We start from the raw sequence: 14,937 nt of genomic DNA on the forward strand, positions 1-14,937 counted from the left end.
CTCCAAAAACAAAAAAGATAAAAGAAAAAAAATGGCATCTGAAAGTTCACTCCTGACTACTTGAAAAGACTTTACACAAGCCTTGGTGGAGGTACACCACCATTTGAAGATGGCTGATGTAGAGCATTTTAATTTGCCATAAAGAATTTATTTTCTTCAATTCAGATTAGGTGAACTGTGTGGTCACAATCAGAGGTTAGGTGATTTTTATTTCTGCAACCCATATGCTTAATCACCTTGAAAGGAGGTAAGAGGAGATAGGTCAATATCAAATATTCTTGTCAGTATATTCTGGTCCATAAAGGAGTAACAGTTTTACAAGTAACCTCATAACATATGTCTAAAGTCTTTGACTTTCAGAGTCAAAATGATGTAATAAAACTTTTTAAAAAAGGACTCTACTTTGTAGAGAAATAAATCAGATTTCTTCAAAGATACGTGTAGTATTTCAAGTTAAAATACAGGAGGTCCTGGAAAATATTTAGCTCTTAATTCACCAATATATTTGGTAAATTCTGTATATAGAAAATCCAAGGAAATAAAACCCATTTATCTTTACCATACTGTTTATTTTGATTACATCTCCTTCAGCCTTCATCTTTGTAGACTAAATAACTTTTTTTCTTTAATTCTATTTCTGTTCGGAAATTTATCCACATCCCTGAATTTTGGTTGCTACACATTTCCCATCTCTTTGAAGTCTTTGTTGCCTGGCAACTAAAACTCCTGAGCATACTTGTAATAAGAAGCTTGTTATTTTTGTGCTACAGTTGGCTGTTTCTCCTTCCATCTAAAATATACTTCCAGTGATGTTTATGTTTTCTCTTGTGTTATTGTTTTTCTTTTGGACTGCCATGGCACATGAAAATTTTTGTTTCTTAGAAATTTGATAATTGTAGGTCTTTAAAAACAGAGCTGTGGCCAAAATCAATGATGCCTTCTCTTAAAATTAATGAATTAACATACTTATGCGTGCTATGTTACTTACGTACTTAATATCCAATGCTCGTAACCACCCTATCAGGAAGATACTTGCCTGAATGTTAAGAATGAGGAAACTGAGATTTTGAGAAGTTGTATATTTTGTTCAAGATGATATTTCTAGAAGGTGGTCAAGCCAGGATTAAAATCCATCCTTTTGTTTCCTCCAAGGTTGTGCTTGGGTTGAATTATTTTCTCTCAAATGCTTTCAAGAATAATAGCTTTGAAGCTCTTCCTCCATGTTTCCAAGTTTACTTATCCGTGTTATTTCAATAGCACTGTGACTTTATTTGCAGACTGTTTGACTCAAATAGGGAGAATGGAATTTCTAGACTACCTCAAGCCATCTTTTCACTAAAACTAAAATTATATATTTATTAGTTATATATTCTGAGAGGTGGGTGCCTGGAATATTTTCTTGTTCCCCTGTTTCTGAGTCTTTAAATTTATAACCAATTAATGGTCAAATCTCACAAAGATTACAAAATTCACTTTCCATCTTCCTTCTCCCTCAAGACTTGAATCCCACCCTGAGTTTCTTCTGCTGCATTAAAAAGTATTTGCTAACTGTTTTTGGATGCTTGTTATTAAAAATAAAACTTTTCTGTGTCCAAATAGTGTCCTCTCCTAGGTAATCACTGCTGTGTCTCATTTACCATTGGACTAGCCATTTCCCTTCCTGTTGCTCCCAGTGTGTTTCTGGAATTGCAGGCTCCTCCTGCCCAGTGGCCTGTTGGCACTTGTGGTTAAATATATCTTGCTTCTGAGGGTCTGCTTTACCCAATTATCATATATTACATTTATTCGTAGTAGTTGGACAGGTAATAGGTCAGAATTTTTGAAAAGAACAGGGAGTAAAATAAATGCACAAAGCTTCCGATACAGAAATGGCAGAACACATAACTAGGAATTCTGAAAATGGCACAAAAATAACCAGGGAGATTCAAGTAGAGGTGGCATCTGGTTGGTTATTATGACATCTATAATTTTACTTTAAATACGTAGATGGCATAGTATTATGTGGTACTTCTTTGGATTAAGTTAAATCTCAGTTGCTGGACTTTGAAATCTAATCAGGAATTTAAACTCCAGGTGTTGTCAGTTAAAATTTTAAGGAGAAAGCCTGTGTTCTGGTTACTATACACACTCTTGTCTCTGACTCAACATATGAGGCTTTTCCAATCACACAGTGAGTATCAGAAATGGTTTTAATTTGTGAGTTAGAGCTTTTCTATTTACCGTTGTGAGTAAAAGTTAAATGGGTTAAAATGGGTTTTCATCGGTGAGAACAAGATAGTCAAGATACATAGGTCAACTTCTGTGTTTCCTAGACACAGTTACCATTTTGAGAATAGTGTAGAAAAATCCAGCAAGACTCATAGTCTTTATCCCTATAGATGATGATGTAGCTCAACTGTTTACAATCTTTTTGATCTCAGAAACCATGTTCACTTTTACAATTTATTGAAAATCCCATAAGAACCTATATTATGATATTGAAAGTAAGGAAGGAAAATACTGATTAATTAAAAATAGTGATAAATGTATTCTGTTAAATATAAACATTTATGAAAAATAACTTTATTTTTAAAAACAAAAAATGGCAAGAGTGGCATTGTTTAATATTTTTGAAAATTTCCTTAGTGTCTGCATTATTAGAAAAAGCCTGGATTCTCACTTGTTCCTGCTTTCAGTTTGCTGAGATACGCTGTTTCGGTTGAAGTCCACGAAGAAAATTCAACCTCACACCTCATCTGACTTATGTAGCTGGAAAAAAAGTAGCATAATATCCTTTACAGATAATTTTGGGGGTTTTTTTGGATATTATATCACAACACAAAAAAATGGTATTTTATTGAAGATTAGTTACAGTGGGGAATCTGAAATAATATCCAAGAATATTTTTCATTCTGTTCCATTAAAATCCATTGGTCTGTCTTGCACTTTGACTGGGTCATTTGTCCAAGCTTGAATTTATACCATCAAGCTTTGGTCATATATAGGTGCACTGACTTATCCAGGTCCTCAAAGAGTTATTACACTTCATTTACACACACACACACACACACACACACACACACCCAGAGTCATTAATATAAACATCATCTAATGGAAAAATTTATAAGTATTGGGAAATGGCCAATATGGTGAAGAAGACAAAGTTCTAAACTTCTGAATTTTGCTTGACAGTTCCAATCTTTTTCCTTCGGCAATATAGATTGTTGATTGCTTTCTTTGAAGTCACAGGCTGACTTCTTTCATTTTTGAGAAGATGGTGCCAAACACCCAAAATTGGATAGCTGTATTTTGTCTTTCAATTTCTCTCTCAAGTCAAGGTGGTGTTCCGTGATCAAAACATGTTGTTCAGCTGCAACTCAACTGCCCAAGAGCTTTACCTTTGATCGGCCTTCCTGCTCTGTACGTACATCATACAAAGTTTCCATTTTGCACACAGAACATTGAAAATACATGTTCTCAAGGGTCTTGGAGTAATAAAAGTAATACATTGTATTGCTTTCTCAAGGCCATTCTTCAATGAAATGTTTTTACCCCCCTGGAGGCACTAGCTGTGAAGAACACAAGACTCCCCAGGACAGTTTGGTGCCACTGCCTTGATCCGTGCAAAGGCTCCTACAGTCTTACCTGCCACAGCTTTTGCACCTTAGTGTAAATGCTGAGACGCTGATAAAAGGTAAATAATATCTCAGTGTCATTACAGAGTAGTTTTGACTTTGCAGATTCTCTGAAAGGGCCTTAGTGATCATTCATTGTAAGAATTGCTATTCTAGCTAAATTTAAAAAATTAAAATTTCTTGTATCCAACTAGTAACACTGCAAATTCAGGTTGCCCTTTGCTGCATTAAGGGAAACACAATCTTGCTTCTGGAATCTTGCTTGGGTGCAAATGAGGCTTTCCTGCCAGGCAGCTGGGACTTCCTGAGTTTCCAGAATGGAAGTGTGAAGGGCTTCTGACTCACTGGGTAAAAATAGCCTGTGACCACAATGTCTACCAAAAACAGCCTCACAGTTCTGCCTGATATGTCTGGATAAAGTCAGTTCATAACATTTGAGAAATCAGAAAGCTCTCATGAGGAAGAAGATATTTGCTGTTCTACATACAAGGTGTGGGAACTTGGACAAGTTACTTATTACTATGTCTCATTTTCTCACTCATAACAGAACTTACTACCTGCAGTCACCCAGAGAAAGAGACAAACCACGATCCGTGTAAATTGCTGAGTTCAGCGTTTGGCCCACAGCGAGCCCTTGCTAGTGCCACAGCTGCTCTGATCACCATTGTCATCTTCACTATTATCAGATGTGGCTTGAAAGGGATTCAGATTGGTCAGTGGTGGTTTAAGGAGGACATCAGAGTCACACAGAGAAAGGCTTAAGACGTGTGAATGAAAGACATTGCATCCATATCAGTAATCAAAGGATGCTGCGGCCATCACGTCATCAGCTGCTACTGCCACCCCCAATGGTGAGCAGAGGGAACTCAGGATGGAGACACGCAGGCAGCCCAGCCTCTGCAGCCACCCCTAAAGGTGCCCCTGAGGGGACTCAGGATGGAAAAGAACAGGACATTGGCCTTAGGGAGCCAAGTGCACATCAGAGGAATGATTTGAATGAGCCCAGACATTTGTAACTTCCCATACATAGAAAAGTGCTAATTGCCTTAACTTGAGATATCTGGTTTACTTTAATTAACAGTAATCTTTTGATGTTCAAACTACCTGGTCCTTGTGACAAAAACTCATATATCCTGGCTTCTACCTTGCCACTTTGGAGCAGTCTCTTAGAGCAATCTGAAAGGCTATGTCCCGGGCTCGAGTCCTCAGGAAATCTGCTGAATAAAACATAACAGTCAACCTTCAGGTTGCATCTTATTTCAGTAAAAACAAGAATTTGAAGATGTAGAAAATAATTCAGTTAGGTTGGAACTTAGGCGTGTCCGAGAGAGTAATAGGAGGTAAAGATGGAGAAGTCAGCTGCAGAGGACTTGACCTGTTAGGACCAGACTTCAGACTTGTAGGTAATTGGGGAGCCACGAAAGGCTTTTGAGTGATATGATTCAAGCTCTGTTTGTTAGGTTTCTCTGGTAGCTGAATGCATATTGGATTTTCATAGAGGTAACTAAAGACAGGTACAGGCCCTGGACTCATCAAATTTGCCTTGCCAGTTTTACACAATTGTCTATCAGATTTCAATTTTAAAAACATAGTATGAATCGAAGTTTTAAAAGAGAGAGCCTCAAACTCAGGCACGTTGCCATTGTAGAAATGAATAATGTGGTTGGAATTTCTTTGGGTCAGAGTTCGTTCTGAGCCAAAAACAAATGGAAGGCAAACATTGCCAAATATTAATTACATTTTGTGGCTACACCAGCTTTTTTGAGTTTTATTTTATTACACTGGAAGTGCTTTAATAATTCTTCACAAGATTATGTTTTATGTCTGATAGAGATGAAAGTTAGGAAGGCTTCCTTTTGTACCATGACACCCATACCATCATCTGACCTCCAAAACAAAAGGTTGGACTGAACAGAAGTAGAATGATAAGTTTGCTTTTCTTTGTCCCCATTTGCTAATAGGAATTTAGTTAACTATCCTTGGTCCTTCATTGTCTGGACACTGAGAACACAGAAATAGTGAAATTCCAATGTGTAGCTGTTGAGAGACAGTAACATCATAAAATGAATATAACCATGTGGTCTTGGTCACTATTACTGGGTTAAAAATAAAAGGAAAGAAAAAAATTAACCTGACACACTCTTCATTCACCACTGTGACCCCCCCTCACATCCTTTTGTAGGTAAAGGCTCACATTCAGGATGAGAGTAGTTGGAAATGATCACGTGACATCATTCACGTATTTTCTAGTTGCAGGGGAACACAGGCCACATCATTATGGGGAAAATGGATCTCTCCCTTATGTTCATATTTAAATAAGTTTGTGTTCCTCTTGTGTGGCCAAAAACACTGCTCTCTTCCAATTCAAATATGGCCAAAGTGATGAGAGTATCTGTGGACTAGAAAAAGGACCCCACTTGAAACAGAGCAATTAATTTTGGTTTTCTGATGTGGAGCAGAATTGTCCTCCTCAGGGGGCTTCGTGTGTTGGCACCACCCAGCTGTTGGAAGAATTTGCTCGATGACAGCAAAAACCGAGGGAGAACGAGTCAAAACAAGGGGTCCTGCGGATCCAGGGTCTGACGACTCACTTCAAAGAGCCCCCTTGGGCTACAATCAAAGTCTCCTAAGACCAGTGAGAGCTGACAGTGGTAACAGCATCTTAAAAATGGAGAAAGAGGGAAAGAAGGCATATCAAGACATCCAAATACTTCAGATCAGATTCTGATGAAATATATATAGTGTGTATGTTAACCTGCATTAATAAACACTTACTATACATACCACTACTATTTGAGTATAGCATTAAAATTATGAAATACTGTGTGTTTGATCACATGCATAACATACACACACGCACGCACGTGCACACACACACGATCTTTGTTTCTCTTACCATCGTTTTATTTTCGCTCACATCAAACCAGTAGGGTGTGCTCATGATCCAACCCTCTGCCTGTGTCAGCCCACCCTGACTCCTCTGTCCCCCCAGGTAAATAAAAACAGCCTCGGTTTAAAAGGTAAAATCTCGCAGTCACCTTCATGCCTCATTAAAATGAAGCGTTAAGAGAGAACCTCACCCGCTTTGGTCTCTCTGCTAAAATGTGAATTAGTCCCTTCCCCAACCCTTTTCTCCCCTTCCCCCAGGGAGAAATCCCTCAATTGAGATCCCAGTTACCAAAGCCATCTGTCTTGTCCCCTCAGTCTCTCCGGGGGACAGCTGGCATTCTTCAGAGTCGGATCCAGGCATCTTTCTGGTGAATAAACACTTGTGTGAAGTGGAGAGAAACCGAATTGTGTTACTGCATCACATCTACAGCTCATCCCGTGGAACCCAGAGAACAAGGCAGAAGCCATCCGGTCATGGCCATCCAGTCCTCTCTTCCATTGCTTTCAACTTTTGAGAAGACTTCCCCTCTGTTGCTGCAAAGGGAAAAAAGCAGTTTTGCAAAATGGGCTCAGATTAGAACTAAGAGATGAAAATTAAGTATGAATACAAGCAGTTCTTTGCAGGATAAAAATAGCTGATACAACACACCCTGGCTCTGCTTTAGACTTTTTCTGTAATTTGTGGAGGTGGAACACAGCAGCTTTCCCTGGCTGTGCATGTGAACACTTGGCTGAGGGATGCTGATGAAATGTATTGTGTGAGCTCATCTCCCACCAAACACTGTTGGTTGATGGCTGTGTGGACCACTCTTATCTAATGGTACCTCATAAAGCTGAAAAGGGCCAAGCTCAAACATTTCAAAGCACACCCAAATTTAGGTTGACCAGTAGTACATTTCCTCATATTGCTGTTCCGAGTCAAAGTTCATCATTCTGCATTTAAGGTGGGCAACCTGAGTATTCTAAATCACCCTAGAGGGTCTCATCGGTGAATCTTTATTTGAAGTATTAATGTGCTTTTTTAATTGAGGTAAAACTGGTGTATAACCATATTATTAGTTTTAGGTGTACAACATAGTAATTTAGTGTTTGTATACACCATAAAATCACCATCACAATGGGTCTAGTTACCACCTATCACCAGACAATTGACCCCCTGCACCACTTTTGACTCCCCCCAATCCTCTTCCCCTCTGATAACCACCAATCTGGTCTCTGTATCTGTGACTGTTTTATTTTGTTTCTTTGTTTATTTTTTAAGATACTATATATAAGTGTCTTTCTCTGACTTATTTCACTTAGCATAAGGTCCTCGGAATCCATCCAGGTTGCTGCAAATGGTAAGCTTTCCTTCTTTTTTTATGGCTAAATAATATTCCATTGTGTATTCCATCTTCTTTATCCAGTCATCTACCAGTGGACATTAAGGTTGTTTCCATATCTTGGTAATTGTAAATAATGAACATTGGGTGCATGTATCTTTTTGGACTAATGTTTTTGTATTCTTTGGATAAATACCTAGGATTGGAATAGCTGGATCATATGCTAGTTTTAACCATTTTTAAAGAACCTCTTTACTGTTTTCCATAGTGGCTGCACTAGCTTACTTTCCCACCAGCAATGCATGAGGGTTCCCTTTTTGCTATACTTGTTTTTTGCAGACTCTTTGATGACGGCCATTCTGATAGGTGTGAGGTGACAACTCACTGTGATTTTGATGTGTGTTCCCCTGATGACTAGTGATGTTGAGCATCTTTTCAGGTGTCTATTGGCCATCTGGATGTCTTCTTTGGACAAATATTTGTTCAGATCCTCTGGCCATTTTTCATTAATATGCTTTGTTCATATAGTAGAATCAGAAGCACATAAACAGAGGCTAAAGTATGAGGCTCCATAATGAATAAGTCCTTTATTTAAAAATGAATTTACAGAGAAGTGGAAAGTGCACAAGCGACCACCAGGTGCTCCAGGCAAGCATTTCCTCTCACTGCCTTTCCTGCAGTCACTTGGGGCCATATGACTGGTTCTGGCCAATGGATTGTTTGCAGAAATGACATGGGTCAGTTCTGGGCTGGGATGGCTTGGAACTGGTGGAACTTTTCATGTCTGTCTTCCACTGAGACCAACTTTGAAGACCACACGTTCCAGATGTCATGGATACCAGATGTACCAGGACCATCCCTCCAACATGTATCAGGCTTTCCTGAGTGAGAACTAAAGCTTGTATGTGTTAAAATTTGAAATTTTGAGGGGTTCTCAGTATGTGGTACCAACAACCCTGATGAAAATATGAGGATGCTGGTTTTCTTGATAAATTTAAAATGTTCAACTCAATTTTTACTTAATTTTTGAATAAATGATACACTCATAGAATTCCTAATTTAAAAGTTCAGTGGGGAGGTGAGGGTATAGCTCAGTGGTAGAGTGAGGGCTTAGCATATGTGAGGTCCTAGGACCTCCATTAAAAAATATAGAGAGAGAAAGAAAGGAAAGCCTTGCTTTTGGATGAGAATGATGATGTGTAGGGTCATTTTAAAAAGTTAAAGAAAAGTTCAACGAGATATAGAGTGAAGAACCCCTCTTCCATTTCTGAATCCTGACCACCCATCTCCTGCCCCCGAATCCCTCCCCAGACACAACCAATAATTAATAATTCCCCATATACATTTCCAGAGGTATTTCCACTATATATAAACAAATTCATTTGTTAAATTCCCCTTTTGTACACAAATGGGAGCATATTATAATTAATCTGCTTTGCTTTTAGGAATTTTTTACATATTAGAGACGTTTACATTTTTCCTGTGATTTGTGTTGCAAATACTTTTTCTTACTTTGACGTCTATCTTTCGACAAATGCTTTCATCGTGGAAAAGCTATTTGGCTTTAGTTCAGTTGATGCATCAAGGTTGGAAAGATCTCTTTGAGATTGTTTTTTTTTTAACCTCCTGCCTGTTTTCTCCTCTTTTATGATTTCATTTTCCTACATTTAAAGCATTGATATACCAAAGGTAAGATTTGAGGTGTGGGTCTAACTTTAATCTTTTCCAGATAGATACCTGGTTGCCTCAATTTTATTAAACACTTTACTCACTGATTTGAAATGCAAGCATTATCATAGCTACTTTTCCAGATGTTGTTGGACCTATTTCTGGACACACGATTTATTCAATTGATCTGTCTCCCTGAGTGTGAGCCAGCAGCATTTATTCCTCAGCTTATGCCAATATGGCTTCTGTACTTATTACCTCAGTGAAATTCCTCTTATCTGAAGATGCTCAGTCTAGCTGATGGGGAGTCCTGGCCAAGGATGGCAGATGAGGAAGATGGGGTGAGTCTACAGAGGAAGGAGGCAATGACACAAGGAAGGGGGAAACTCCTAGAGTCTTTGAACTTTCAGTGGACTGTAGCCCGAGTTAGTGACTTCCTTCTTTATTACACCTCAAGTGAAGTGTCAAGAGCATTGGACAGGTAAGCACCTTGGTGGGTGTCTACACATTTTTACGCCTATCTTTTCCTGGCAATCATCTTGAATAATTGGCTGACAACTCAAATTCTCTTGAGCTAGGAATGGAAAGTTGCTGGTTACTTTTTTTTTTTTTACTCCTAGAATCAGTCAATTAAAAAAATTGATTGAGAAAGATTTCAGACAGATCATAGTCATTATTTTTTTACTTATCTGTAGTTCTTGGAGACTGAGCAGGGTAAAAATATAGTCTTACCATTTTTTCACATCTTTCAATCAATATCTTTGACATATAAATATGAGAGTCTTGACAGTAAAGAATAATTCTGAATAAGAGTATAAATGAGTTAGAAAATATTTTCACAACTTGACCTAAATTTTAAAAAGGAAACCCCTGAGTACATTATTGCTTCTTAATAATTTTTTGTTCAGTTGAGAAACTTTTCAGGGAATTGTAATGAAAATCTTGATATAATCTTTGAAGTTTTAAAAAAATAGATTTATTCTGAATCAATTCTAGGTACAGATGGTAATCTTATTTTTCTTGTGAACAAGCGTCTAATCATCCATCTCTTATGGAATTTGTCCTTGGATTTTGTCTGTGTGCTTTAATTTAACTGGAAGATGACAGAGGACATTATTAACGGACAACAGTTTACAGAATTTCTTTTTCCCTCAACATCCCAAAGAGAATAATATAATTTTGCTCATGTTAAACCACATATCAATCACCTGTTGTGTGATCATGGTGTATATCAAACCACCTTGACTCTCAGGAGCTGATATACTAAGAATTTATTTACCCACTAATCTGTGATCAGAAATTTCGGCTGGGTTTGGCACATCTATTCCTCTACTCTGATGGGTTTACTGGATTCATCCGCAGATTGAGCAAGGATGACAGTGGTACCCAGTGCTCCGGTGACCATCCTTCCAGCCCAGTGGTCAGCACCCTCCACAGAGGTATGGTCCAGCTCTGCAGACGTCGCTTTGGGGTCTCCAGGCACTAACTCTGGTAGGAAACTTTTGTTTCAGGCTTGAACTGATGAGTGACCTAAAGCAGTTTAACTTACCTTAAGGTAAGTTACAGATTAGTTACAGATTTTCTAAGGTCAGGATCAATTCTAATTGTCCTAATATATATATTTTTTTCTATGCAATGCCCTTCTACTGCACACACAAAAAATGTACTGAAAAATGAAGCAATTTCAAGTATTTTTAATTTACTTTTTATTGAAGTATAGTTGATTTACAATGTTATGTTAATTTCTGGTGTACAGCATAGTGATTCAGTTATATATATATATATATATTCTTTTTCATATTCTTTTTCATTATAGATTATTACAAGGCATTGAATATACTTCCCTGTATTATACAGTAGGTCTTTGTTGTTTATCTATTTTATGTGTAGTAGTGTGTATCTGCAAATTTAATTTAGAAGCCATTTCTTCTGTGTGAATTATTCTAGGTGAGTGATCTAACAGACTTCTTAGAGTCACTAACAGGTGACTAGTAAGAGGAAATTTAAATAGAAGCAAAATATAAAGGTGAAGTAGCAATCAAAGGGGAACAAAAAATGTTGTTTGGAGTGAACAGAGCTTGTCCATGTGAGAGCATGTTAAAAATTAAAGAGAACACTTGTCATAGAAGATGAATTTTGATATATATGGAAGTCATTTGCTCCTAAAATTGCAAATAAGTCTCTTCTGATTCAGGGAGTTTCTAAGAGTTGAATTTTAACTTTGTAACTTTTTAGTTTGCAATTCCCTGATCTACTGTGAATCTCGTCTTGTTGGTTGTCTTCTGTTTGTATTACCCTCAGAGAGAATGTATTTATGATGACCAGGATCTACAGTGATGTATCCAGCTGGTTTCAGACCCTCATTAAAGTGGCTACTGCTGAACTGTAGAATTTAAATTAAAACAAGGATTGTCTTCCCAGTACTTGAGAGTCCCCTTCTTTAGCTACTAACAAATTTCTAGTGCACAATAGAGCTTATGGAGGGGGAAGGGTATAGCTCAGTGGCAGAGTGCATGCTTAGCATGCATGGGGTCCTGGGCTCAATCCCAGTCCCTCCATTAAAATAAATAAACATAACACCCCCCACCCCCCAAGAAAGAGCTTACAGAAGCAGACTAGACACAATGCAGATTTGTTGGGCTTTCCACAGTGGCATGGGGACATGGAGGAAATGGTTGTGACTTTGCCATTTTTGGGATTTATTAGTGATTCTGTGCTGTCTATGTGCCTGGAAACTTTAATAGTAGACATATTTTAATAATGAAAGAGCCTGCTATATACTGGCAGTGCTGTCATGCTTCTCAGGAGCTCTCTGCTGTGTTTTCATGAGAGTTGCCATAGAGATTTCATTTAAAAAATCAGGTACAGAAGACACATCTGTTTCCAAACAATTGAAAAATATTTGAAAAAGACCTCCCAACACAATAATATAAGCAAAAGATTTTGAGGACCTCCCTCCCAAAGCCCTTGCTTATTTCATTATTCCTAGTCTCAGAAAAAAAAATTTTCAAAATTAAAAGTGAATTCTAAATCACACCATTCCATTAAGAAATTTAAGGACGCAAATGTATTGAGATTCGAACAACACAAAGGCAGAACTTCTTCTCTACTCTTTCTGCTTGTGTTACCCACCCAACTCCCAACAGAGGGAAAATTAAAATACTTTCATTTATTAGACAATTTAAAAATTATTTATTTATTTATTGGTAAGAACACTTACCATGAGGCATCTTCTTAACAGATGTCTATGTTTAGAATACAGTATTGTTCATTACAGGTACAGTGTTGTACAGAAGCTCTCTAGAATTTATTCATCCTTTATCACTAAAATTGCATACTGGTTGAACAATAACTGGTTTTTCTATATTGATTTTCTGTCCTGTAGCTTTGCTGAATCAGTTTATTGGTTCTAACGACTTTCAGAAAATGCAATCTTCAAGGTTTTCTACTAAAATATGCCATCTGCAAAGAGATAATTTTACTTCTTCCTTTTCAATATGGAAGGTTTTTATTTCTTTTTCTTGCCTAATTGCTCTGTCTAGGACTTCCAATACTGTGTTGAATAGAAGTAGTAAGAGGGGCCACTCTTGCCTTATTTCTAATCTTAGAGGAAAAGCTTTCAGCTTTTCACCATTAAGTATGATGCCAGTTGTGGGCTGTTAATAGATGCTCTTCATTATATTGAGGTAATTTCCTTCTATTCCTAATTTGCCGAGTGTTTTTATCATGAAAAGGTGTTGAATTTTGTCAAATGTTTTTTCTATTCCATTGAGATGATCATGTAATTTTTACTCTTTTTCTGTTAATGTGGTGTGTTGCATTGAGTGGTTTTCATATATTGAACCGTTTTGTTATTCCAACAATAAATCCCACTTGGCCTTGGTGTCTGATTCTCTTAATGTGCTATTGAATTCAGTTGGCTAGTATTTCATTGAGGATTTTTGCGTCTATAGTCATCAGTGATATTTCCCTGTAGGTTTTTTTGATTTTTTTTCTCCTTGTAATGTTTTTGCCTGGCTTTGATATCAGGGTAATTCTGACCCTATAGAATAAGTTTGGAAATGTTCCCTCCTCCTCAATTTTCTGGAAGAGTTTTAGAAGGATTGGCATTGAATCTTTAAATGTTTGGTAGAGTTCTCCAGTGACTCCAACTGGTCCTGTGCTTTTTTGTCACTGTTTTTGGGAGGTTTTTGATCATTAAGTCAATCACCATGCTAGTTATAGGTCTGTTCAGACTTTCCATTCCTTCACATTTCAGTCTTGATAGATTGCATGTTCCTAGCAATTTATGCTTCTTCTAGATTATCCAGTGTGTGATGTATGATCCCTTTTATTTCTGTGGTATCAGTTATTGTATCTTCTTTGATTTCTCATTTTGTTTAACACTCCTTTCTTTCGTTCTTGGTCTAACTGAAAGTCTAACAATTTTTGTGATCTTTTAAAAAAAACCCTCAATTTTGTTGATTTATCTATTATTTTTCAATTCTTGATTTTATTTATTTTTGTACTAATCTATTATTTCCTTTATTCTGGTAACTTTTTCCTTGTTCTTCTTTACTTTTTGAGATGTAAAATTAACTAAGTCATTCTTTTTTGAGATTATTTTTCTTTTTTAATATAATAGCTTGTCACTATAAACTTTCCTCTTAGTATTGCTCTGCTGCATCCTATAAATTAATTTTGGTATTTTGTTTTCTTTCTCTCTTTTTTTTTGTCTCAATGTATTTTCTAATTTACTAGATAATTTATCCTTTTATCCATATGTTGTTCAATAGTTTTGTTGTTTAATTTCCACCATTTGTTAATTCTCCAGTTATCTTTCTTCTCTTTATTTCTAGTTTTATTCCATTTTGGTCAGAAAAGATACCTGGTATGACTTGAATATCCTAAAATTTGTTAGGACTTTCTCTGTGACCTGACATGCAATCTGCCCTCTGTGTGTTTGAGAAGAATGTGTTCTGCTGCTGTTGGGAATGTTCTATATGTATCTGCTAAATCCATAAGGTCTATCATGTCATTCAGTCCCTTTTCCCTTATTGATCATCTGTCTGGATTTTCTACCCACTATTAAAAGTGAAGTATTGAAATTTCCTCCTCTTTTTGCTTTATTGTCTATTTCTCCTTTCAATTATGTCAATGCTTGCGTCATATATTGATACCCTGATATTGGCTAAATATATATTTATAAATGATAGCTCTTCCTGATGATTTTACACCTTTATAATTGTACAATGGTCATCTTTATCTCTTCTGACAGTTTTTGGCTTAAAATCTATTTTGTCTGATATGATATGACCACCTATACTCTTTTTTTGATTACCATGTAGCATTTTCATGAAATGACTTTTTCCAACCTTTAACACTCAGCTTGTGTTTGCCCTTCAATCTAAAGTATACTTCTTGTAGACAGCACATAATCGTATCTCACTGTTGCTTTTTTAAAT

The sequence above is a fragment of the Vicugna pacos genome, unplaced genomic scaffold, assembly GCF_048564905.1.
Source record: "Vicugna pacos unplaced genomic scaffold, VicPac4 scaffold_20, whole genome shotgun sequence".
Classification (NCBI taxonomy): domain Eukaryota; kingdom Metazoa; phylum Chordata; class Mammalia; order Artiodactyla; family Camelidae; genus Vicugna; species Vicugna pacos.